Below are 27,218 nucleotides of genomic sequence, written 5' to 3' on the forward strand. Positions count from 1 at the left end.
CTTCATAACTTATGAAGTTTACTTGTGTTTTACCATGGATAGACTAGAGAGAAGTTGTTATAGTAATCCTAGTAAAAATCAATTCCATTATGGATCTTGTTCAATTTTTAAGTTTCCACATAATTTCATGTATTCCATTTTGCTTATGAAGGAACGTATTGATATAGGAGAAAATAAATTTCATGAATAATTGGGGAATCTTTGCTAACTATAAATATACTAACTTATTAATTGAATGTTACAACCCCACCAGAACACTTGAGGCTACCAATAAAAAGGCTACAAGAAAATTATATATTTTGGAAATAATTTCACCAAATTCATAGATAGGAAATTTGTTATTTTTGCACCCTACTTTTTATCACACTTTATGATTTAGCATCAAGATTTAGAGATTACAAGAAATAGAAAAGTGACCTTATAGTGATGATTTGAAATGTTGATACCAAGAAATAAATACTATCGTATCTAAGAGCAGTAATTTTTTTTTTAAAGGAAATTGTTCAATTTGTTTTATAAAAAATAAAGAGTTGTAAGTCAAAGAAGTTTGAGTAGGAATTGAGGCTATTTGAGGTTGTAAGACATGAATCATGTTCTTATGATTATTGGGTATGGGATTATCGAAGAGGGAATTCAATACTTTTTTGTCAAGAATTCTTGAAGACAAAGTTAGGGCATTGATGAATGCTTCAATATGGAGTTGAGAAAGAATATGTGTGGTAGGCCATCATCTAGTTTTCATAAACTATCCAATTCATTTTAACATTGCTATAGAAACTAGCACTTGTACCTGTAAGAGGTTCAAGGGATAAGTCGATAGAGTATTTTATGGATATTAACATTGTATGAAATTGCATAAATAATTGTTGATCATGAAACAATAATGGCTACAGTGGTCAAAAAGTTCTTAACAAAAAAGGTATTTTTGAAGATGAATAATGGTTTATCAATATAACTGTGTTAAGCATGCCAAATTTGATAGTGCAATGTTTTTGTATGTGTAAAACTTGTAGGATTTCCCATAAAATTTGACCGATGCAATTATTTGAAGTTCAGTAGTAAATCTTGTGTATGACAAGTCAAAATGACTTTGTTCATTCCTTTGCTACAACTAGTGAACTTGTAAAAGAGAAGTAGATAAAATTTTCAAAAAATAAATGACATTATTAGTTTAGGTAATTGAAGAAAGGAAAAGTGTATTGAAGAGAGGAAGTGAAAACGAAAAACATACCTTATCAAAGTGAGCAATCAAACTTCTTCTTTCTTTCTAATAATATTGTAGAGTTTTTTTTTCATTTTCCAAAAGTGCTAAAAAGAGAAGGAAAGTTCAATTCAAATAAGGTTATGGTTGTTCCCTAAAGGGCTTTTTATCACATTGGTAAAATAACAAGAATTGAAAATATATTTGAAGTATCAAAAAACCTGATAATAAAAAGGCAAACGTAATACTGATATTTGGAACATGTATTTATCTTGTCACCAAATGACATTCATAGATCAAATTGATAATAAGATTTTAGTTTTTTGCAATTAAACCCTATGGCCCATTACTTAAATGGGTATTCAAACCCATCACTACTTGATATCTGATAAAAATATATAAAAATTGAAAGACAAAATGAGGACATGCGCTTCAAAGGAATACAAAAATGAATATCTACAAAGGACATAATATTGAGAAAAAGTTAAACCTACTTACATCTGCTTGTCTCTTCATTAATAAATAAAACATCTTCATAGGAACAATAAAAATTAACAAAAGAAAAGATAAACACATAAGGGACACAAGAAATGATAGTTATAATTATGTTTTTATTTATAGATTACTTTACATTTTTGGATATCTCTCAAAAATGAATGTAGGTCAAATATGAATCCCATCTAGATATTTAGAGTCTTCATAGTTGCATAGTTGCCCATTACGGTTCTCAAAGTGTGCTACAACATATATGGACAACAAAATAGGATACACATTAATAAAGGTTAAAGGTAATGAAGAGTAGGATTAAATAGAGATAGATTTATCTTCTAACTATCATTTCCTCTATGAAATAGATACCCTAGCTATGTGGAAACCACCCCCCCACCCCTCCCCCTCCCTCCCTCTTCAAATAAACTCATGCCCATTTCCTTGATATTTACAATGTGAAAGAAAAGAACTATGATATTTATTTTGATTTATGAATTATCTTTTAGTCCATTTATGATTTGTTTATATAAATTCTTGCATATTTATTTATGTTGTGATTCTTGTATTCTATTTTAAATTGTAGTTGCATCGATTTTCTCATTTTCAAGGTTTATTGACTTTTTTAGTCATTTTTAGGTTTTTGTTCTCAATTGTTTTGGTCTTTAGCTCTTAGTCTTTAGTTTGATTTTGGGACTTTTAAAAGTTGTTAGTTGTTAGTTTTGCTTTTGTAATTAGTAAGTTGTATTTTAAATATGATATCAATTATTTTAATTGTATAATTATTACAGATGTTTAAATTTCTTCAAATAAGGTACAAGTCCCTAGCATTAAATATGGGTAATCTCAATAATGATAATAAGGATATTGGAATAGGGCACGTATGGATAATAATAATTTCTTGAAAGGAATATTTTTAATTGTTTGTTGTAACATTGAGGTCAGTTGTTTATTTAGATTCATTAAAATTCCTTCATTTGTGTATAGTTCTAGTTTTTGATTAAGTAAAATAGGTTTTACAGGGATCTTGAAACCTGAAAGTATTACAGCATATCAGAAATAGAAATATTCAGAAATGTCCAACATGAACGAAATAGGCTTAACAAAAGCCAAACATAAAAACTAGCCTGTAGCCAAGAACAAAAGACCGGCAAGACAAGAACAAAAAAGGACCAACAACTCTAGGAAAGAACTAGACAACAACCTAACTATCAATTCTCTTTATTGAGAACCTACAAGGATTCTGTAGCTTCTATGGTCTTCCTATTGATCGTGTCCTCCTAGTCTTGAATCTGACCATCCACCTAATCCCTGGTTTCTTTCTGATAATCCTTAGCCTGCCCACTTTCCAAGTTGGACTTCTCCAGAATCTCCCTACCAAAACCAGCACTAATGAGTGATCCACCCATGCTGTTAATATTTTCATTCAGGGTGTTCAGGGTGGAAATCACCTAATTTGCTAGGTATTAGTGGAAGATCTCCATCTTTTGGATTCTTTGTTCAACCTTGGTGATTCTTTCCTCCTGGTCGGCCTTGTGATCCTAGATGTTGCAATGTTGTTCTTCCTAGCTTTTGTCCTCTTCATTGTGCCCCTAGTCATTGCCTCTTTTTTGGTCACCTTCTTAGCTTCTTCTCCCTTTGAGTTCTTCAATTTCATGGAATAGCCATTTGATAGACCAGAAGTTGTTTATCATGTTATTCCTAGCGTTGTTTAAAAGGTTAAGCCCAGTTTCCCTTGTGTTATCTAAGATAACCACCAGAGCTAGATCAATAAGATCATCATAGTGGCTTCTACCATTAATGTCCTCCATCACTTGAATATTCAAAGGCTCGCTGACAATCCCCAGTTTGGCTTTATTTGAATTAAAATTCCTCCAAGACCTCCTCCTATTTCTCATTATCACCTCCCCACTCTCTTTTCCAAGAATGTCTACATTCGGGGAGGATGTGGGACTAGGGCCAGGAATTTGGTCTTTGGTGTCAAAAGCCTTGGCTACTTTCGTTTTCTTAGGATTCCCCGACATGTTAGCAAAATCCTCCTCCTCCTTTTCACTATCTCTCCCCTTCTTCTCCTCCTTCTCATCATCCTCCTCTTTCTCCTCTTCCTCCGAATCAGTGTCCTCATCATCCTCACTATCCTCCTCCTCCTCCTAAGCTTAGGCTTAGGGGGAATGAGGGGTAAACCTCTTGGGCTCTTTCTACAGGGAATGCAGGTAGAGGTTTTCTTTTCTTCTTTGGATTTGGACACCTCTTCTTTTTATTTTATGCTCTACACATCTTTGGAATCTAAGCTCCCAGTTTCCTCAGAAACACACCCAGCATCACCAAGGGATTTTCCCTTGGTTTGAGCCATCAAATACTCATAAACTAGGAGGAGTAATCCCTCTTGAAGAGTTGTATTAGCAGTGGGTTTTCTCTTGAAACCCTCAATACCCTTGTTGATGGAGGTGAAGAGGTAAAAAGGAAAAGAGATTTTGATTTTATGCCTAAAATGATTAAGAAAGACAAAATGATGTGTTCTTATCGTATCAAATCTGGGGTCTAGGGAAATATACTCAATGATGATCCTGAGAACATACCTCCATAGCTTTTTGATTGACTCCATCTCATAGTACATCTCCAGCTTGACAAGATTATTTAGTTCCTTTTCATCCTTTGCAAAAACTTTGATAGCATTTGTCGACATTTTCTTATCTCTGAAAAAATTGGTCCCTTCTAGAGGGATTTCAGAAAATCGGGCAATAAATTCTGCATTGACATGGTGGGAGACCCCATCAATTTTGACTCTCCCATTTTTCTAGGAATCCACTATAACCTTGGTTATCCCCACATCAAAACCATGGAGCTTCTCCTAGAAGTGAGAAATTTTACCCTTTTCTAGTTTGCGCCAAACCTTCAGTTTCTCCTTCCATTTCCCTACCTCTCCCAATGGCTCCCTCTTGTTTCTCTCTCCCACCATTATTTCCTCTGATACTAAAAGCCCCCACTTGCTCACAAATTTGTTACAAACCTCAGCTTTCTTCAAGTTGCGTGACCCTAAGGTGTTATCGAAAATACCAGTATTAATGGTAGTATTCAAAAGAACCCATAAAACATGTCGTACATACATGTTATAATGCTTTGAAAAGAGTTTTGCATGATTTTTAATAACTCCCCCTCCTATGTGCAATCTTGTAAATCTTTCCATCATTTATTTTGAATATTTCTAATACTTCCCTAGATGTGATATTACAATAATAAATTATTTATTTCCTCGAAAAATGTTGCCGACATGCCACGTCATCTCCACATTCTTGGTGACCACTTCATTAGTGAACCAATTAGTAACCAAATTGGCCTCCCTATACACATGGCTAATGTAGGTCTTGTTGAACTTGCTCAAATCAGACTTTAATTCCTCAACTATATTTTCAATTGTCCACGAGGGCTTAGTGTGGCCATTAAGACAATTAATGATGTTTAATGAGTCCCCCTCCAACCATAGATTCTCAATCCCAGAAGCCAAGGCTAGCTTAAGTATGTGACTAGCAACATTCGCTTCAACAAAATGATTCATTTGATGTCCAAGCGTGTAGGAAAAAGCCACAACTCCTCCCCCGTAGTTGTTTTTGATGATGCCACCACTACTTGCAAGACCTAGATTCCCTTTAGTAGCCCCATCAAAGTTGGCCTTAAACCAATTTTTAGGGGGAAAAGACCACCTGGCCTCTTGTCTTTTCCTATCCCTTTCCATTTTCCTTTGTTTGTTGTTCCTTCCATCTTCAATATTCCCTTCCTTAGTGGTGGTGAAGTTCTCCTTCATTAGTCCTTCAATTTTCTTGGCTATGACAAACTCTGGGGTTTCCTATCTCTGAAGATTTAGTTATTCCACTCTTTCCAAATACTCCAATAGAAATGTAGAAGGGACTAGGAGCCAATAATTTGGAAAATTAAGCCATTATGTAAACTCCTCCATTGGTTAAAGAAATCTTGAAAGTTGGCCTAGGGGCACTAGCTAACCCCAAAGTCCCTGGTAAGAAGGTTACAAACATTAGAGGAATAAGGACAATGAATAAATAAATGGTTGACCATTTCCAAGGCATGCTTACATAAACTACATCTATTGGGGATAGGCTGACCATGCTTAGCTAGATTGTCCAGAGTAAGGATTTTGTCTTGGAGCAAAAGCCAAAAAAATATATTGATTTTTGGGGTAAGACTAGGGATCCATGCCTTTGCCCATATGGGTTTCTCCATTCTATCCCACAAAGAAAACTATCCAAAGGCAACAGAGTAATGGCCATTCAAGTTACTTCCCCACATGACTTTGTCCTCCCTATTATTTATTGGAATAGCATTTAGGCTAATCATTAGAGAATTAAGAACTTGGGATATCAAAGAAAAGTCCTGTCATCTATTACCTATTCTATAATCATTGACTTTCAGGCCATATCTTCTTATGCATAGCTCTACCCATCTACCATAATTAGGGTGGTCTATAAGAGTTCCCTAGCTAGTCCAGTTGTCCTACCAAAATAAGATATTCTTGCCTTTACTAACTTTCCATTTAGCCTTTGACTTAGCCAAAGTCATAGCCTTTATGGTCCCATTCCAAATGTAAGATTCTTGAGGGATATCAACCTCATGAAGCAAGAGGCTAAGCGACTGCCTTCTTAGATATTTTTCAATCATGATATCCATCCATTCTTCTATACACTGAAAGATGCACCATATCTATTTGGCTAAAAGGGCATTGTTTAGATGTCTAATTTTTCTAATACCAAGGCCTCCATAACATTTGGGAAGGAAAACATGGTCCTAGGCAACTAAATGATATCTTTTATGCTCTTCAACCCCTATCCAGCAAAAGTTCCTCTAAATCTTCTCCATTCTCTTAGCTTGCTTGGTCAGAATCCCAAAGAGGCTTAAGGTGTAAGTGGGGAGGTTTAGGAATATAGATTTCACCAGAGTGCATTTACCTGCCTAGTTGAGAGATGCACCTTTCCAGCTCGCAAGTTTCTTGTTGAATCTATCTATGATGCTATTCCAAAAATATTCTAGGGGTTTGGAACCTAAAGGTATACCAAGATAACTTGCAAGAAGGGTGCGAATATCACTTCCCAAGATTCGAGCAATTTTCCTCTGTCTCTCTAGCAGAGTATTGACGAAGTAAACTGAACTCTTGTCCTAGTTAATAGCCTAGCCAAAACCCCTAGCATAAGTATTTAGCAAGCCCTTGAACTCTCTAGCCTCCTAGACTATAGCCTCAGCCCCCAAGATAGTGCCATCCACAAATTGTTGGTGGGTGAAAGAAAGATGACCAGACGAAGGCTTGATTCCTTGTAAACTTTAATCCTATCTTTTGCTTAAAATCAGTCTAGAATAGGGGATAGGGGATCACCTTGTCTCAACCCTCTTAAAGGGAAAAAGAAGTTTGAATGGAAGCCATTAACTAGAACAGATAATTAAGGGAAAGAAATAAGCTAAGAGATGAGTTTACAAACCTAGGAATCAAAGCCAATAGCTTGGAGGACTACCATAAGGAAATTCCAATCCACCCTATCATAAGCTTTGGACATATCAAACTTGAGAAGGAAACCTTCCCTCTTCCTAGCTTCAAAAGAGTGAATCACCTCATGCACCATGATAATAGAGTCTAAAATCTATCTCCCTGGGACAAAGCCAGTTTGTTGAGGGGAGATGATCAGGTGGAGAACTTTAAGAAGGCTAGAAGTAAGGACCTTGGAGATGATTTTTTAGAAAGAATTATAGAGGCTGATGGGCCTAAACTTACCCATTGAATCTGCCCCTAGGGTTTTCTAAATGAGGACCAGGAAAGTGGCATTGAGTTCTTTCAAAAGGTTTATGGCCCTGAAGAATTCCTACACGGCCTTCACAATATCCCCTTTAACTACTTCCCAATAAACTTGGAAGAAGAAAGTCGAGAAACCATTCGGGCCAAAGGCCTTATCACTCGAAAGAGAAGAGAGAGCTTGAAAAACTTCCTCTGGGGTAGAAATAGCTTTCTGCATTGAGTTATGGTGGGCTTGTAAAATAGTGGGAATAGTGGATGGAGTATCCTCTTGATTAGGTCTCGAGAGAGTGTGATCCTTAGAGAGGACAGTAGAGAAGAACTGCACTGCTTCATCCACTATCTCATTATCCTTAGATAAAAAAGCCTATCCTTTCCTAATGCTAGAAATCTTATTAACAATCCTATGTTTTAAGGTGGTTAAGTGGAAGAACTTGGTGTTTCGATCTCCTTCTTTAAGCCAATTTACTCTTGATCTCTACTTCCAAAAGTGTTCTTCCGTGGTGATGATGTTATGAAGATCAGAAAGAATAGACCTTTCCTCCAACTAGTTCTAATCATTATATCCATCTAGCTATATCATTTCCTTGATAATGCAAAGTTGATTAGTCCTCTCATCCTTTTCCTAGAAAATGTGGCCAAAGTCAATTTTATTCTAGATTTTGATATTTCTTTTCATGTTCTTCAACTTTTGGGCCACCCTAAACATAGCAGTACCCTCCACCTCGATGTTCCACCATGAAGAAATCTTACCTTCCAAAGCTGGATGAGAAATCCACATTTTCTCAAAATGGAAAGGGAAGGACCTTTTGAAAGTAAGGGGACAAACAAAGAGAGAGAGATGGGGGAGTGGTCTGATCCCATTCTAGGGAGAAGAGAAAGCCTACAAGAGTGAGTTTGCAGCCAAACAGGGTAAATGATGGCTCTATCAAGACAGACCTGGATACAATCCCTCCCAAATCTCCTATTAGACCAAGTGAATCTACCCCCCATGAGATCAAGATCCATTAAATCCAAGTTGTTAATGAAGTTTGAAAGGTCTAACTTACTCTCTTGATACGGGGAAATCCCTCCACTTTTTTCATCATTAGTTAGGGGAGAATTGAAATCCCCCATTATAATCACTTTTTTTATATTGTTGGAATTGATAGTCTCTATAAGCTAAGCCCAAAAAACCTTTCTCTCCCTTTTGGAATTGGGAGCATAAAGGTTTATAATAAACCAAGAATCATTACTCTATATGTTGGACACCTTGAAAAGGAGGGTGTTACCAGCATTATAGATAGTAAAAATCTATTAAGCCTTGCTATTATAGAGGATCAACACCCTTCCTATAGCTCCCTCTGAGTCTGTGGCCTCACAACTCATGTTTTTGTTGAAGGAGATCTTTCCTACCACTTCTTTTCTCATCTTGGTTTCTTGAATCAATAAAAAATATGGTCTTTGGTATCTGATCATGTTCCTAACTAACTCATGTTTGTGAGCCCCATTTAGGCCCCTTATATTCCAAGAGATGATCTTTATTTCTTTCCAAAGTATTCCTTAATGGTTCTCTAGCTCCTGTCTGCCAAGTTCTTTTTGGCCTCTTGCTACAAAAGCTAGTTCATGTTTTTCTTTCTTGGAGACTTGATTTTACCCCCAACATCGGCCTTAACTCTACTTCTTGTTGTTGCAGGTGATAGAGGAGGATGATTACAGTTCTTCTTCTTTCTTTTAACCATATTCTAGCCATTGTTATTATCTTGAGAACAGTTGTCAATCCATTCTTCCCATCGTGAAATCTTTTTTGGGGAAGAGTTATTTATAAACTCTATGATCTTAGTCCCTATATCTTTGGATACTACCCTATTCATCAGAGGCCCTAGAAATCCGACCTACCCAAGCCCATTACTGACTACTTCATTCGAGGGGTCTGAGTCAAATATCATTGGAATCTCCATCTGGGGTGTCTCCTGCCTTCCTTTCTTCTGCTCCTTTGCAGGAATCACATTATCTTCTACCATAGCTATAGTCACAATAATTGGTTCATCCTTCAAAGGCTCCTTTGGATTACTACCATGGGGACTGACCTGAGAATCCAAAGTAGAGTGGGATGGGTAGTTACCATCGCCTTGGACTCCATCCTACTTAGCAGAGTTATTCTCAACCTCCTTGCCATCCTAGATCTCAGGTTTCTTAGTAGGTTTGTATCTCCATATTAGTTTCTTCCTTCCCTTGACGAAGGTTCTAGTGGGTTTGGATTTCTTCTTTGTTTTGGCCAAGTTAGCAGGAACCTTACTTTTCTGACTTTTCTGCTTCATAGTTTTTGGGCACTGATTTGCTTTCTAACCAGCCTTCAAACAAAGGAAGCATGCAAAAGGCACAGTTTTGTAGATCAATTTTTAGACATGCAACCTGAGTTTGGAGTGGAAAATCATGATTTCTGGCATGTTCATTCCTTCTCTTACCCCTATGCAAATGCATTCATAGTTGAGGCATCTTTTATAGGCAGTGATTGGATCAATAGAAAGAAGTTCTCCAAAAGATTTTGCTAGCCTCACAAAAACATCCTCATTCCAGTATTTTAAAGGTAGTTCAAGTAATCTAACTCAAACAAGAGCTTGGACAAAAAAAGAGTCATTCAGATTCAGTTTGGAGGACCACTTCTGGAGGACCAAAGTGGAATGACCAATTGCCCATTGACATTCACTGAGAATGGAAGAAAGATCTTCCATGCAAGTGAACTCAAAAGATAGAAAACCCTTAGCCATAGCAATAACAGAAACCTGACCTTTAAGATCCCATTTCTTCTTAATAAAATTCCTCACAACATCAATATTTGGTCTAGACCCCAAAAATTTACCAATCAAGGTAGAAGGCATGGATCAAATGCTGTGATCCACAATTTTGTCTGTGATTGCAATGACACAAGAACCTTTCTTTGTCTCTGGAAGAATCTTAACAGGTGGGAAAGAAGACTTACTTGAGGGCTTGATACCAAAAAGGGATGACCATTTGGTTGACTGACCTCCTTTAGGAATCAAAGGAATCTTTTCCACTTCCTTGGGGGGAGCATATAGGTCCCCATCAGCATTTTTTGATTGCTCCCCTATACGTAGACCCTGACTGTCCTCCTTCTACAACTCGTGCTCCAGTCCAGGGATTCGATCTCGGCAATCTGGAGGGATCCTGCCGTTTCAAAATTCAAATTTTGAAAGCCTCCTCAACCATCACTCGTGCTCGCCATGTGCACTATTGTATAGTTCTAGTTAACAAAAAGGGAAATTAGAAAAAATAAATTGAGAAATTTGATTTTTCTTCAAAATACTAAAATACTAACTTTATGAAGACAAATTGATTTGAAAAAGAAAAGAAAAGTCAAATTCCTCTTCGTTCTAAAATTTTAAGTTATGTCTACACTCCAAAATTTATTCTTTTGAGTTATACAATCATTTATATTTATATTTATTATATAATAGAATGGCTCAAAAATTAGTTTTCATCTCTTAAAATAGAGTAATAATTTTATCTTCCCTAAAATAGACCAAAAACCCTATTATAAGATTGACTATATATATATATATATATATATATAAACTAATAATATATTATTTATTAATGTAACTAAGAAAAAACTCGATATGCATTGAAAGATGATATGGTATATATAAAATCTTTGATCTTGATATTAAAATATAAAGAGAATGTAATGTTCCCATGTTTTAGCCTTTGCGTTCTCCAAAGTCTAAGTGGAGGATAAGAAGAAATTGAATTAATTTCTTATAAAGTCATTCAATTAAAAATTAAAAGGTGACACGGTTTTATATTTAATTAATTTAATTATTAATTACAAGGGAGAAATTTCTAGGGTATGCATTAATTATTGGAAGGAGGAAGCGTCTAGCTCTTGCAATTAATTAATGTTTTAGTTCCTTCCACAAGGATGAAGAAAAGGATAAATAGGGCTAAAAGTCTCATTGCTGAACATCAGATGATTATGACTTGCATTTGATAAGAGCTTGGATGTGTGAATCACACTCCTTTTTTTGGCAATAGAGGACGTTCATTCTCTGTTGTAACATTCTAGACATCATTCCCTTAGGGTTTGGCCTTTGAAACACATCTCTTTGTAATTGATTGCAGCATTCTCAACATTAATATAATTTCAGCCTTGGTTCAGCTTTTGGGCATTCTTGGGTGTCCATTACAGTGGTATTAGAGCTATAAGTTCTGCCATCCTATGAAGATCTTTAACATCCATGTTTGAGCATGCGACAAGGGCTTTATAATTTTTGCAATACCAGAGCAAGACAAAGTAGGAGTTCTGACTCACATAATGAATGAGATAGTTCATCTGTGTAGAGGGACATACAATCCAGTCATACAGACACAGAGGAGGCATTCTTTGAACAAGACAGCAATATGGATGATCGAGATGATAGGAGTACTGGTCTAGATCAAGAAAATGTAATGCTTAGGTTACTGAGTTCATTAGAGGAGCATAATAGGTGAATGGATATGCGAATGGATACAATGATGTAGCTAATGGCTAGACAAATGGGCATCAATATTAATCTAGGTGATGCCAACAATGGCAACAATAATAATAGGGGCAATGAAAATGAAGGCCAAAACAACATTAATGGTAATAATAATGGCAATGAGGCTGATAACTTTAGACATGTTGCATGGCCAGCTCGAACAACCAACTCGAGACCCTTTCTACCCACCTTCCCACCCAGAGAACCAGTTCAACTAATTAATGAACCATAGATTACAAAGTTACAGGATTAGTTTAGGAGGGATTGGGAGGTGAGTGGGCCAGAGTTTCAGGCAGATATCTCTCTCAGAGATTACTTGGACTTGAGGATGAGACACATGCCCAGATCAGGAGGAAGAAGTCAAAACTTTGAGCTAAGAAAGAAAGTGGGGAAACTTTCTTTACCATATTATGATTCTTTTGGGAAGATGATTGCACGAGCTTGGGTGCAGAAGATGGATACTTACTTGCAGCTAAATCCTATGCTTGAAGAGGAGGCTATAAAATATGCAACTATTCACTTGGATGGACTGGCACATGAGTGGTGGCACCATGGCATGGTAACCTTGGGACATAACAAGATCACATCTTATGAGGAGTTCAGTAAGAAGCTCATAGAGAGATTTGATACTAGGGATCCTGAATTACAATTTAAGGAGTTGGCACAACTCAAGCAGTGGGGATCAGTTGAAACATATATCAGTGAGTTTCAGAGGTTAGCTATGTTGGTCATAGATATTTTAGAGAGGAGATTAATAGTGTTGTTCATGGATGGACTCTCAGAACCCTTGTGAGGTTGGGTCAAGGGACATGACCCAGGTACATTACAAAAGGCCACTAAAAAGGCTCATGACTTAGCACCTTCTTCATTTAGGAGCAAATTTTAGCACAATGATTCTTATATGAAAAGGGGCAAGGAGAAGGACAAAAAACCTTTTCACAAGGATGCTTAGCCCAAAAGAGATAAGTTGGAGAATGAAACTTTGAACTATTTAAGAAAGAAGAAGTTATGTTTTCATTGTAGAAAGCCTTGGGAATTATCTCATAAGTGTCCCCTCAAGGCTAAGGAAAATCAAATGGAGTATTTCTCAGTAGAAGAGTCACAGTCAGAAAGGGAGGACCAGCACTCTGATTCAGATGAGGATAGCAGTATTGAGGAGAGTAACATTCCTGAGGATGAGAAGTCATTAGCACGATTAACAAGGGCTCAGAAGGCAATCACATTTAGGGTTAGAGGTACTATCCAAGGGCAGAAAGTGATCTCACTCATTGACACTGGGGCTACACATAAGTTTATAGACACACAATTTGTAGCCAAGAGAGGTTTGTAGACTGAGGAGCATGCCGGACTTAGGGTTATGGTAGCTAATGGTGGCAAACTATTATGCACTCAGAAGATATCTAATCTTCGCATCAGGTTTGGAGATGGCTATGAGTTGAAAGATGAGTTCTATGTGGTAGACATGGGAGACTATGATGTCATCCTTGGCATAGTATGGATAGCCTCCCTAGTAGAGTTCACATTTAACCTAGAAAAATTGGAGATGAAGCTTTAGCATAAGGGAAGAACTGTGGTACTTAGGGGACTTTCAGATGGAAGTTGCATAGTAGTTTCCTTGAGAAAAATGCAACGACTTTTTCAGCATGATAACATAGAGTGGGCAGCAGAATGTTTCACTATGCCAACTTCACAAGAGCCACAAGTGAAGACTCATCCACTAGAGATTTAGGAGATACTTGATAGGCACACTAAGGTTGGCAAGGTTTTGCATGGGGTTCCTCCTAACAGAGGAATAGAGCATGTTATTGAGCTTGAGGAGGGAGCCAAACTAGTCATGATTACTCCCTATCATCATCCTAAGAAACATAAGGATGACACAGAGAAGAAAATTAAGGAGTTGTTGGAAATAGGGCATATTAGGCCTAGTAAGAGTCCCTTTGCTTCAACAGTAGTGTTGGTAAAGAAGAAGGATGGGACAATGTGCATGTGCATTGATTATAGGGCATTAAACAAGAAGACCATTAAGAACAGATATCCCATCCCACAAATAGATGAGCTGATTGATGAGTTACATGGTGCATGTTTTTTTACAAAGATTGATCTATGGTCAGGATATCATCAAATCAGGATGAGGGAGGAGGACATTGAGAAGACAACTTTTCAGTGTTACTATGGTCACTTCGAGTTTTTCGTTATGCCATTTGGGCTAACCAATGCCCCTGCTACATTCCAAAGTTGCATGAATCAGGTATTTAGGGAGAAGCTTAGGAGATTTTTTTTTATTTTCTTTGATGACATTTTAGTCTTTAGTAAGACTTGGGAGGAGCATTTACAACATCTTGAGATGGTGTTGTCTACTTTCGAAAAGGAATCATTGTATGCCAAGGAATCTAAGTGCGAGTTTGGGATGACTGAGCTACTATACCTTGGACATATTATCAGTGTAGATGGAGTTCGGGTAGATCCTAAAAAGATTAGGGCTATTGCTTATTGGCCTACTCCTACGAATCTTACATAGCTTAAGGGATTCCTTGGTCTCTGTGGATTTTACAAGAGATTTGTTAAAAGATTTTCACAGCTTGCTACACCCTTGACAGACCTTACCAAGAAAGGGTCTTTCACATGGACAGAGGCAGCTCAGAGAAGCTTTGATCATTTCAAGAAGGTGATGTCATCATGTCTAGTACTAGCTCTACCAAATTTCACAAAGCCATTTGAGCTTCATTGTGATGTATTAGGAGATGGGATCGGGGCGGTCTTAATGTAGGAGAAGCATCCCATTTTTTTTGAGAGCAAGAAGCTCCATGGAGTGGAGATGAGCTATTCCATCTATGATCAGGAGATGTTGGCTATAATGCATGCATTGGCCAAGTTTAGGTCCTACCTAGTTGGGGGAAAGTTTGTTATCAAAACCAATCACAACAACTTCAAGTACTTCATGAACCAACGTGATTTGAATGATAGACAACATAAGTGGATCACGAAGTTACAAGCTTATGACTTTGACATTGAGTTTGTCAAAGGTAAGAAGAATGTGGTTGCAGATGCCTTATCTAGGAGGCCTGATATTTGTGCTCTAGTCGAGATTACAAGAGTTTGGAGAAATAAGATCATTGAAGAATATGCGAGGGACACTTGGGCTTTTGGAGTAATTATAGGCACCATACATGATGATTGCTATGTGGTGATGGATGGATTGATAAAGTTTCAGGGCAGGATATATTTGATTCCTTCATCACATTTTAAGGAAGTAATATTGAAGGCATTTCATGATGCATCTACAGCTAGACATCCAAGGGTCTTTAAGACCTACAGGTAGATCTGTGAGTGGTTCACATGGAAAGGGCTCAAGGATGATGTTCAAAAGTATGTTAGGGAGTGTGCAATTTGCTAGCAGAATAAGGGAGAGCACACATATCCTGCAGGGTTGTTACAACCTTTGCCCATTCCGAATAGGAAATGGGAAAGTATTTCCATGGACTTCATCACCAGGTTACCCCGAGTACAAGGGAAAGATTGCATCTATGTGATAGTTGACTGATTGATGAAGTTTTCTCACTTCTTTGCTATTCCATCCACTTATACAGCAGCACAGGTGGCTGATCTTTTCTTCAAAGAGATATTTAGATTACATGGGCTACCTACTTTCATTGTTAGTGATAGGGATAGTAAATTCATGAGCACTTTTTGGCAAGTGTTGTTTAGGTTGCGTGGTACTGAACTTACACCTAGCACTAGTTATCATCCACAGATAGATGAGTAGATAGAGATTGTGAATAAATGGGTGGAAGGATATCTGAGGAACTATGTGACTACACAATAGAGGGCTTGGGTCAAATGGCTACATATGGGAGAGTACTGTTATAACACCACTTATCATATGTCCATTAAGATGACTCCATTCATGGCACTGTATGGTTATGAAGCACCTAGTTTCATGGATCTGGTTTTGGAAGATAGTAGAGTGCCCAAAGCAAAAAACTTCTTGCAGGATAGTCAGGATATTTTGAGGGTGCTCAAGGAGAATATATAGCAAGCCCAAAATCAGCAAAAATTGTATGCTAACCAACACTGGATAGAGCATAGTTTTGAATTTGGGGATATGGTTTACTTGAGGCTACAACCATATAGAAAGTCATCACTCAAGAAAAGAAGAGCAGAGAAGTTGAAGCCTAGGTTTTATGGCCCCTACAAAGTGATATGCAAGGTGGGTGAGGTTGCTTATGAGATAGAGCTTCTAGAGGATAGTCGGGTGGATAATGTGTTTCATGTGTCAAGGCTTAATAAATCCATCAGACAAAGAGTTGTGCCTTTAGCAAAATTACCACCATTAGATGAGGAGGGAAAGCTTGTATTAATTCCTGAGGCTATTATAGATACTAGGGAAAGAACTCTATGAAGCAGGTTGATTAAAGAATATTTAGTCAAATGAAAATATCTACCAAAGGAAGATGCTACTTGGGAGAGTGAGTAGGTGCTACAACAAATAGGAACAGGACTAAGATTGCTTGAGGACAAGCAATTTCAAGGAGGGAAAACCTATAATGTTCCCATGTTTTAGCCTTCACGTTCTCCAAAGTCTAAGTGGAGGATAAGAAGAAATTGAATTAATTTCTTATAAAGTCATTCAATTAAAAATTAAAAGGTGACTTTGTATTTAATTAATTTAATTATTAATTACAAGGGAGGAATTTCTAGGGTATGCATTAATTATTGGAAGGAGGAAGCTTCTAGCTCTTGCAATTAATTAATGTTTTAGTTCCTTCCAGAAGGATGAAGAAAAGGATAAATAGGGCTGAAAATCTCATTGCTGATCATCGGATGATTATGACTTGCATTTGATAAGAGCTTGGATGTGTGAATCACACTCCTTTTTTTGGCAATAGAGGACATTCATTCTCTGTTGTAACATTCTAGACATCATTCCCTTAGGGTTTGGCCTTTTGAATACATCTCTTTGTAATTGATTGTAGCATTCTTAGCATTAATATAATTTCAGCCTCGGTTCAGCGTTTGGGTATTCCTGGGTGTCCATTACAGAGAACTAATAATAATAATATAGATTATAGAAATATTCTCATCAAATTACTATAAATTTATAATATCCTACATTGTAATGACTAAATTAATTTTAACATTCTAAATTCTATACAATTATGTGTGAACAAAAATAATGTATAGTCGCTCCATCATAGTGCACACTAATCGGGATTCACTCTTCATTTATATTACAATAGACCATAAAGTGTTTTCTTAAAGTTTTAAAAGTTATATGGCAAACAAGATTAGTTTCTACTTCTATATTTGTGAAAAAATAGTAAAATTGAATTAGCTATTTTATATGTTTTTCTTATAAGATTCATTTCAATTTGGAGATTTATCTATTGTTTAAGCAATTTTAAGCTTCAATTTGGGAAGAAGAAATTCAAAATTCATTATATGTAGGTGAACTATGTGGGAGCTCAAATGATTGATCGACTACAACTAGTCTTCGATTAGCTTTGAGAAAATTTATCAATGGCAGTTATAGATGGTCAAATGATGTTATCTTAACTATGTATTCATGGGATTTAATTGTTGCCTTCATCTGCATCCTATTCTTGCTAATGTCGTTTGCTTCTTATCAGCTGATCTCTATACCTCTTTGGCTTATTTTTCCTTGTTTGGTGATGTGTTACCTGTGTTGGTAAAGGAAGTGTGTGATGATTGAGAATATGTTTCATACCCCAAAATGTCCAAGCCTACATTCAAAATCTTAATGCCATATGTACTAATGGAACCAACCCTAGGGTAAGAGCCAATCTATGATGATTATTTTTTAAAATGCTTGATTTATCTAAACAACATTCAATGACCAATCACCCCTCTTTGGTTTTCAAATTCCATTTCCCCGTGTATAATTAAAGATAAATGATTGTTCCCACTCTACAATCATATTAAATACTTTTTATAAACTTAGGATACCAATATTCATATTTATGATGAAACCAAACACTCAAAATTGCAAGCCTTCAAATTCATTATTCTACATCGAATCTTATCAACCATAATTTTTCTAAAAAAAAATCTATTCCAGTTAGTACCTGCTTATATCATCATCAAGTTTTCTCTGTCCTAAATACATTTAGACCTTTTTGTTGTCGCTTAACTCTAATCCTCCAGGCATTCAATATTTATCCCTTTTCTACTTTGGTTTTATAGGGAAAAGACTATGGACTATCGACATTGATTATATTTTCTGGCATAAGACACAACTGATGAACCAAAATAGTTTAAGAAAAAGAATTAATGAAACCAATGAGCATCAAGACTCGCCTTCACCTAAGACACCTAAAAGTGACTAGATAATTAAAAACTACAAAGAAAATGCATCAATACTCATAAGTCGTAACTTTCCTCAAATTAACATTGGTGTTGGATTGTTAAAGCACACCCTCTGCATTTTTCTTCTTGACAAACCAAATTTCCATCAAATATGTGGAAGGAGTAGCAAAAATTCTAAGTATGCAAAAATTTACAACTACTTTGTGCGTTTGTTTTAAAAAGCTCAAATTTTTATGCATCAATAGAAATTAGATGCATAGTATTTGCATCATCCACACAAGAATCTAAACCTATAAGAAAAAAGCCTGCTTGCGATTCCACACTCATCTATTTAAACAGAACATTAGAAACCTATTTTTCTTACAAATTTACAGGAATGGAACTAAGAGAGATCCATCATCTTTAAAGCTCTTTAGAATCATCAACTTATCTAAGGGCATCTATATAATTCTATTTTTCTATCTCATCAAAGTAAACAAGAACACCAACAAACCTAGAATGTCCCAAGGGAAGTGCACCTTGCACTCTATAATGGCAACAATTTTATGAAGATGAAAGTGATGCTCAACTTTAGATTATGAAGATGAATATGAATTTGGAGGTGAAGGGAGAGGAAACTATGTTTATTTATTTATAGTGACATCTTTTGGAATAGTTCAAACTAGTGTGGTTACAATTCTAAGTGAGAGGCATTCAAACACCCAGTGCATGTGAAGGAGCCCACATAAGACTAAGTGTTACAGGCTTCCTTGTTCAGAGACAAAACTAGGCATTTTTGACACACCATGCACCTCCCATGTATAATGCTCTACCATGGCATCTATAGCAATAGACTATGAGAGTATAAAGGGAGCAATCTGCTGAATCTTGCACCTTTCTAGAATTAACCCAGTTGACTATTGAATGAATGCATATGTGATTAATCAGCTTGCTTCTAGTGACCTAGTTGTGTATTGGACTCCTCTAGCATCCTATGATGTGGAGAATCCCACTTGACTGTAAGACTAAGTCATTAGTGGCAGCACAAATGTGTTTTATGTGCTAAGTGATGCATTAGAGACACAGAGAGTCATAAATGAAGAATTTGAAGACTTAGTCATTTGTGGAATATTTGAATGACTAGAAGATAAATGATGAGCTAAATAAGGCAAAAAAGCATAGCACATTACATATGCGATGGTGAGGGAAAATCTGCTAACATAATTAAACGCATTCTAATTTTTGCGCGAGACAGCTGACTATGCATGATACACTAAATGCATTTATTTTAGAGCCTTAGCTCCATAGGAGAAGCCTATCAGCTTAAATATTATGACTAGTTATTTTGTTGGCATTTTGCAAGTATTTTAACTTGTTATTCACATCCCATTATCTAGGTTAGCTCATACTAGAGTACTAGAAACAAGATGCATATGCAAGTATACAAAATTACTTAAATGTGTTAGTTCTATACAAAGAAATGCAACATCTATCTTCTTAAGAGCTTTTACAAACATGCTTAGTGGTTGAATTAAGAAAGAAAATTATCGCCAACTATCTGAAATTCATGCATTTGAGAAATTAAGCATCAATGATAGTTGATAGTTGATGATACTTCATTTATAAGTTGTGCATTGACTAGGAAAGACATGTGACATGTAGATTTAAAGTGTGTTAAGTTTCCATTAATTGTAACAAGAGATTCAAAATATTTTATTATTTTAGTTTAAAGTGAAAATGAATTGGTAAGGCATCAATCTACTTTAATTTCACACAATCATAGCTCTAAATGAAATATATGATTGATAAGAATTTTAATGCTTTGCATCTCTCATTTACTTTTTAAAATTATATATATATTTTTTTTGCAAAAAGAGGGGTAAAAATTTATTAAGACAGAAAGGAGTACAACAAGGAGAGCTCAACAAGGAGCTCGATCCTGAGCAACAAGATCATCAAATTCTTGCACCATCTCAAAGGACAATTGCCTCCTATCCCTAATATTCCAACCCGGATCATGACTAGATGCCCATTTGGCTAAACAAACAGCAGTTCTATTCCATTCACGAGGAATATGTTAGAGTAATTATTTGTTCTAACTTATTAATTAAATCACTTTGATTTAATTAATTAAGTTGCCTATTACTCTAGTTTTCTTAAGCTATCTTGTAGGTGCATATAATTAATATTTTATTAATTATATTGTGCAACCCTAGCTTTTTTAAGGCTTTAGTTTCCCTTTTCGGGTTTCATGATTCCTTTATAAGGATTCACCTCTTTGTATTTTAAAATTTCACTTATTGGATTATATGTGAGATTGCTCTTTGCATGTCCATAAGATGGATCTGGCTTTTTGGCCTCCTTGATTTTTCCTTGCCTCTGTTCTTTGCTTCATCCATGTGACAGGTTTATGCATGGAAGTGTTCTTGGGAGATTAGTTTTTCACCTAATCTAACATGGTATCAGAGCAAGCTTGTTGCTCGCTGTTCGTGGTTTGTTGAAGCATTTCAGAAGTTGCATTTTTCAGAGGGTTTCAATTTTTAGAGTTATTTTGTATTGGATTTGGAGGGGTCATTTTTTCGGTGCATTTTGAGCCCAAATGGACCTCACCGTTGGATTCGTAGCACCCAAAAACCCCTGTTTCCATATAAAATTTGTCCAATTTGGACACAGTTGAAATTTGATGCAAAAATTTGTTCCAGATTTGGGCACGCTTTCCGAAGAAAAGATTTATTTTTTTATTAAAAAAATTAATCATAAAATCAAAAGGCTTTATTAAAAAAGGCTCATGAGTTTTTATTAAAAAAGCGTTTGCTTTTTTTGCAAAAATTCTTCAAAGTTTTTTGTTTTTTGTTTAAAAAAACATTTTCAAAATCTTCCAAACAAAGGACGCTGCATCAGCATAGTATGACAGAGAAGTAACATCAGCAAGGTACTGAAGTAGGTCTGACAGCCGTAGGTGCTGACATCATCCATCTTTGGGCTGAAATTTGACGGCTTTCAAATCATCATTTCTATAATTTGTTTTGTTTTAAAAGCTGTTTGTGGTTTTTTGGCCATATCTTTGTCATACGGAGGTATTTTTTGATGAATCTTATATCGTCGGAAAGCTCTTTCCGAGCCCGTCATGATGGTGCTAGTTATTTGAACTTTTGATACAATTTGGTTGCCTATTTTGGCAGTCAAAGCTAGATGTTCTATTTTGCACTCTGGGAGGCGTATCTTGAGCTTCCGATCTCCGATTTTGGACTTCTTTATATCGTTGAAAAGCTCTTTCTATGCTCTTTCTAGTGATGCTGGTTGTTGTTCCAGATTCTGTTCTAGGCACATCCTATTCAATCTTTTGCATTTTAGCATTCTGGTGGATATCTTGTTTGTTTCAGGTCCGGGGATCGATTTTGTTGCTTCAGTTGCTTCATTTTGGGCTTTACCTTCTGTTATTTCAGCCTTATGTTTTTTCTGATCATTTTTTATATTCATTGTAAGCATCTTTATGCAACGCACTGAGATAAAGTGCCACTCTTGCATTTCGGGATCCTTTTCATCATTGTGATTCGTTGTACTCGCACTATTTTATAAAGTGCCATGGGGGGGATAGTTGTTTGCCACTTATAGGCCCTCTTTCTCTAATTCCTCATGCAGTGTCGATGGCACGTGCCTTTATTGGTGTTTTGTACCTCACTCTCGATGTGTTTGGCTCCTGTGTTGTAGGAGATTCTTGGCCCATCTTTTCAGCTGCCTGTCACCTCACCTGCCTTAAGGGGAGGTTATATTGTTGTTCTATGCTTCTTTGGTTGATGGTTCGTGCCTTCTATTTCCATGGAGGTTCTACAGATCAGCATTTTGACAGAGTTTTGCGGTTCTTCATGCTTCAATGATTCTCTTTTGATCTCTTTGTTCCTTCTTCTGGAACATTCTTTGCTATCTCTTTTTGGAGTAGGGTTTTTCCCATGTGGTTTTCTCTATTTCTCCTCTTTATAGAGATTTTGTTGTGATTGGGTACCTGATCTGGCCTTGTTGCCGGGACCCAATTCTCTTTCATAGCTGTGCTAGGTTAGCTTCCTCCCAAGCTTCGCTTAAGGGGGGGTGTTAGAGTAATTATTTGTTCTAACTTATTAATTAAATCACTTTGATTTAATTAATTAAGTTGCCTCTTACTCTAGTTTTCTTAAGCTATCTTGTAGGTGCATATAATTAATATTTTATTAATTATATTGTGCAACCCTAGCTTTTTTAAGGCTTTAGTTTCCCTTTTCGGGTTTCGTGATTCCTTTATAAGGATTCACCTCTTTGTATTTTAAAATTTCACTTATTGGATTATATGTGAGATTGCTCTTTGCATGTCCATAAGATGGATCTAGCTTTTTGGCCTCCTTGATTTTTCCTTGCCTCTGTTCTTTGCTTCATCCATGTGACAGGTTTATGCATGCAAGTGTTCTTGGGAGATTAGTTTTTCACCTAATCTAACAGAATATAGGTGAACCTAATGAATTGAAAAGAGGAAGAGAAGAAAAGAATCAGCTTAACAATAGTGGCCAGCTGCCAACTAACATCCTCAAGCTCTTGCGAAGAAAGCATGTTCACCACCACCTGGGAATCAGACTCACATATAATCTTACTCCATCCCCGCAAGCAACACTGTTCCACAGCATATAAAATAGCTTGAGCTTCCATGAGATTGTTAGATAATCACCCTTATGAACTGAGAAGAAAAATTTAACATCCCCAGAACTACAACGAGCCACTCCGCCAATACCAGCTGGACCAGGATTCCCACGAGAAGAGCCATCAGTGTTAATTTTCAAAACTCCATAGGGAGGAGGAGTCCAGTGCATATATTACAATAATTATTTTTTAACAATAAAAAAAATTCCAATATTAATCTATACCAAACCAAAACTTTATTAATGTGATAAAACTTTGTCAATTAGAATTGCTTTTAAATCATTTCTTTAAACAAGTAACACAAAGTGTTAAAGTTCCTATCAATAGTGCAATGCATTTGGATCTTAAAAAATGTATAGGGCTTTGTGATTTGAGCAGGCAAAATTGTGAGTGCTTAGATTGTTGCCCTATAGAGGGGGCTCATAAATTTTTAAGTTTAGACAAGTCATATATGCACTATTATTAAAATTATTCTCCTATCTTCAAATGTTTTTTTTGAGTTTATGTATTGAATAATTTATGTGTGAGTTGGATTGTGATTAAGTTTACATTTTGATCAAGTTTTTAAATCTTATTGTTGCAATAAGTAACATATTAATAGTAGCATGATTAATTTAGTTTTTTTAACAAGTTAAAAATTAAATAAATTCTAAAAAATTTAATTTGAAAATTATGTTAGACCATTTAATACAAAATTGACAATTTCTATATATTATTTTAAAAAATCAATTGGATTATTATTAACTTAATTGATTTCATTTATGTTAATTTTTCTTTGAAGTTAAATAATATGTCAATAAATGATAGGTATCTCATTTTATATATCTTGATTGTTATTCAGTTCAAACTTTTATGGCCTAAGATGGAGGCTAGCATAAACTTTCTACTTCATTTGAGGGGTATTGTCATGGACATGGATAATGCATGAATGTTTCATTATCTACATATCTTTGACTCCTACATTGAGCCAAAAGTAGAATTTGGCGACCTTCACAAGCTTGAGTTCTCCCTTTTGAATATGTATAAATCAAGTATGGAGAAGATGACATATGTTCTTGCACTAGGAATTGTGTTAGTAGACTTAGAGGAAATGGATGATATGATCATGGTTTTTGGTAAGCAAGAGGAGGATATGTAATGGCTTTTGTCTCCTTTCCTTTTTGGTGGTGATACATATATCCTTAGGGGTCTATTGATTAAGGTTTTTTTTTGTTTTCATTGTGGTTCTCCATCTGCCTCGTATGGTTCTCTATTTTTGTCTAGTGTGTGTAGGTTTTGGGTTTCTTTTTGGTCTCTTGCCCCTCTTGTGGTCATATTTGGTTGGTTTAGATCTTGTTTCCTCTACCCTTTATTTTGTTGTTGTTCTTTTGGACTTCCCCTAGATTATCATCTCACAACAGAGTACTTGTATTTGACTTTTTTCTTTAGTATTGCAATCCTAGTTCCTTGGTTTTTGTATATCAAGCCAAGAGGGTCTTAATGTTCTAGTCTCCTAGTTCTTGTCTGATATCATCATTATGGATTATGTAATTGACTGGATAATTAATATCAAAATTTGCAAGTGATGACTCAATTCGGATCCTATCTATATATGTTCTATTAATTTCTTACTGTTATTCTCTATTGTTTGAGATTTTTCTAGTTCTCAACAATTCTCAAAAATTCTTGATGCCTCTCATGTGCAATTTAGGAATATCATTATATTGATATAAAGGTTGATTAGACCATTTGGTATCCTCTATTTTTTGATATAGATTATGGGTGAATGAATTGGTTGGAAATTTAGGTCTAGACCCTAAAACAAATCAAATTCACAAACTTCTTACTAAGACATAAACAACACTGACATTATTAAGGATAATTATATTGTTTTACTCATTTTCGGTCATCTCTTTTAAATATTAGAGATTACTACTTTTTTAATCCTTCTCCCGAAATTCTTTTAACATGTTAGAACTAGTTTTACTCTTTCTAGAATCATGAATTTGATTTTGGAATACTTTGGTTAAATATTTCAATGTCAAGTTTATTTTCATTTAAACATAAATTTAGATGTAAATCCTAACAATACCTTAAGAGAAGTAGTTAAAAAAGAGTTAGATGTTTAAATCATAGAATATTGAATAGTATTCAAGGACGACTGTTTCTAGTGAGCATGAAGTTCTTATAAATTGTAGAAGAGATAGGAATGAGTAATATTTAAACTTAATTTGTTTCGATGGAGTGAGATGTTTCATTTGACAACTAGAGTACCTTCCTACTTGTCAGAACTTCTAGCAAGGCTAAACCTAGAAGTAAAAGAAGGAATGCCTTTTTAAGACCCCAAATGTGATAAGGGAAAATGCTCATATTTTCAAATATTAATGATGTTTTACATCATGAATCCAAGCATTAAAATTTTTCTTTTCAAAAAATTAAGACTAGGGTATGCCCCTTTTAAATTTGTACTTCGTATAAGACCTCGGTCCCAAGCTAGACTAGAGGTTTCTTCTCTGATCTTTTCTACCAGTGCTTGTTTGAATAGAGATACTTGTAATTTTATTTTATTTTATCAATATAATCCTAAGGCTTCAGTCATTTATCAATACAAAGAATGTCAATAAATGATATTTATTAATGTAATTATATTTAACTCTAATATTGTAAAAATACACATCAAAATGATATTTAAAAAAAAAATCTAACTAACTCAATTGTAAAAAAAAATAAAGTTGTCATTAATGAATGATATAAAATTGTCATTAATGAAATGACATCTTTTCGTTTGTCGGGAAAAATCTAATTACATGTGGTAATTGTAAAAAGATAAACTTGTTATCAATACATTACATAAATTATCATTAATGACATGACATATATTTTATATTTTTGATTGAGTGAAATTAATTTTTATTCCTACCAAAATTAGCATAGGCCAGTATTACAGAAAATGTGGAATATAAAATCTTGAAAATACGGAATACGTAACCATTTCGCTAAATTTACATCGAATTCCATGCTGGCTATTTAAGTACCCAATTTCTAGTTGTTTCTCTCGGCTTTTCGAAAAAATAAACTTCTCACTAATATTTGGAAAAACACACAGCGAAAGTTTGAAGTGCTTAACAAATTGGAAAGCTGAAGAGGTGACTAGGAAGGTGATAGCGATGCAGGGAGACTCCAAGTAGCGAGTCTTTCGGGTCGCTCATTATGTGTCGACTTTTTTTAATTTAGCGGGTCTTCCACGGCGTTCGCATCATCATACAAAGCGACCGAATCTTCTCCTTTTCTCTGCGGGCCACACGATCAATCAGTGGCAGTCAATTTAACTGATGGTACTAAACAATAAATCACGGGCCCACCGCCAGGGAATACTTTTATTAAATGGCACGGCCACGAAACGACAATTTGTAGTGCTCATCACGGCTTTTTCATGGGAAGTGGCTGTCGCGTCCTTTACAGGATTACTCTGTATCTGAGTGCGGAAATTTAGGGAGTTCTAACTTCAATTATCTTCCTCTAATTTAGTTGATTATAATTATAAAAGTAATCCTTGCAACAGAAAGGGGTGGGTTTATAGAGAAATACATTTAATATTTATGGAAGTCTGAAATAATCCCTACCAATTCATGGGTCGCTGAAAATTAATGACTTTTAATAGACAAATACTATAAAAACATTTTAATTGATAGAGGAGTCGTGATTAGGAGAAATTGAAGTTCATGGCTAGCATCTTTGTTTATAAAATTAACATTATAATTTTCAATTAAACTATATAAGAAAAGGAAAGGGAAGGGGATTTATAGTCTATGATACTATGCTATAGTTTTTGGGTTGATATATGTAACAATGATATGGAACTTCCTTGTTTTCTTTTTTGAGAGACGCTCAGCACTACAAACAAGTTGTACATACCTTACCCCCTAGTATTTTACAATTTAATTTTTTTTTTTTGATAATTTTCTTAGAATTGACTACTATTTCTGAAGTATCCTCCTCTTACATAAGTGGCCTTGTCATTGAATTGCCTCTTGCTTTAGACATTTTGTCAATTTAAATTAGATTGCATAAACAAAATGATTGGATTCCAAAATTCCTATTGTTTCATTTTATAATTGATTCTTATATTTCTTACTTAACATTGTATCAAACTATAGTTGAATTCAATTACTTATTTTTAAAAAATTATAAAATGAAAGCATAAATGTTATATATGAAAGACAACATCATATTTATAAATAATAGAAGATAAAGATTTCTATAAAAAAATTAA

At 35.4% G+C, this 27,218-nt stretch overlaps 1 non-coding gene and 1 pseudogene across 2 annotated transcripts in view; both read right to left on the reverse strand.

Moving 5' to 3' along the window:
* The window catches only part of LOC149534479 (uncharacterized), a 70,813-nt pseudogene that overhangs the window by 18,257 nt on the left and 25,338 nt on the right, over positions 1-27,218 (reverse strand). The gene's annotated exons all lie outside the window — the stretch shown is intronic.
* On the reverse strand, positions 18,525-18,600 carry LOC149534480 (small nucleolar RNA SNORD36). Its single transcript, XR_016358206.1, has one exon. It is a non-coding gene; the product is annotated as a small nucleolar RNA SNORD36 (small nucleolar RNA).

Source organism: Cupressus sempervirens, chromosome 10, assembly GCF_028749045.1.
Source record: "Cupressus sempervirens isolate cs-2001-9-10 chromosome 10, ASM2874904v1, whole genome shotgun sequence".
NCBI lineage: Eukaryota > Viridiplantae > Streptophyta > Pinopsida > Cupressales > Cupressaceae > Cupressus > Cupressus sempervirens.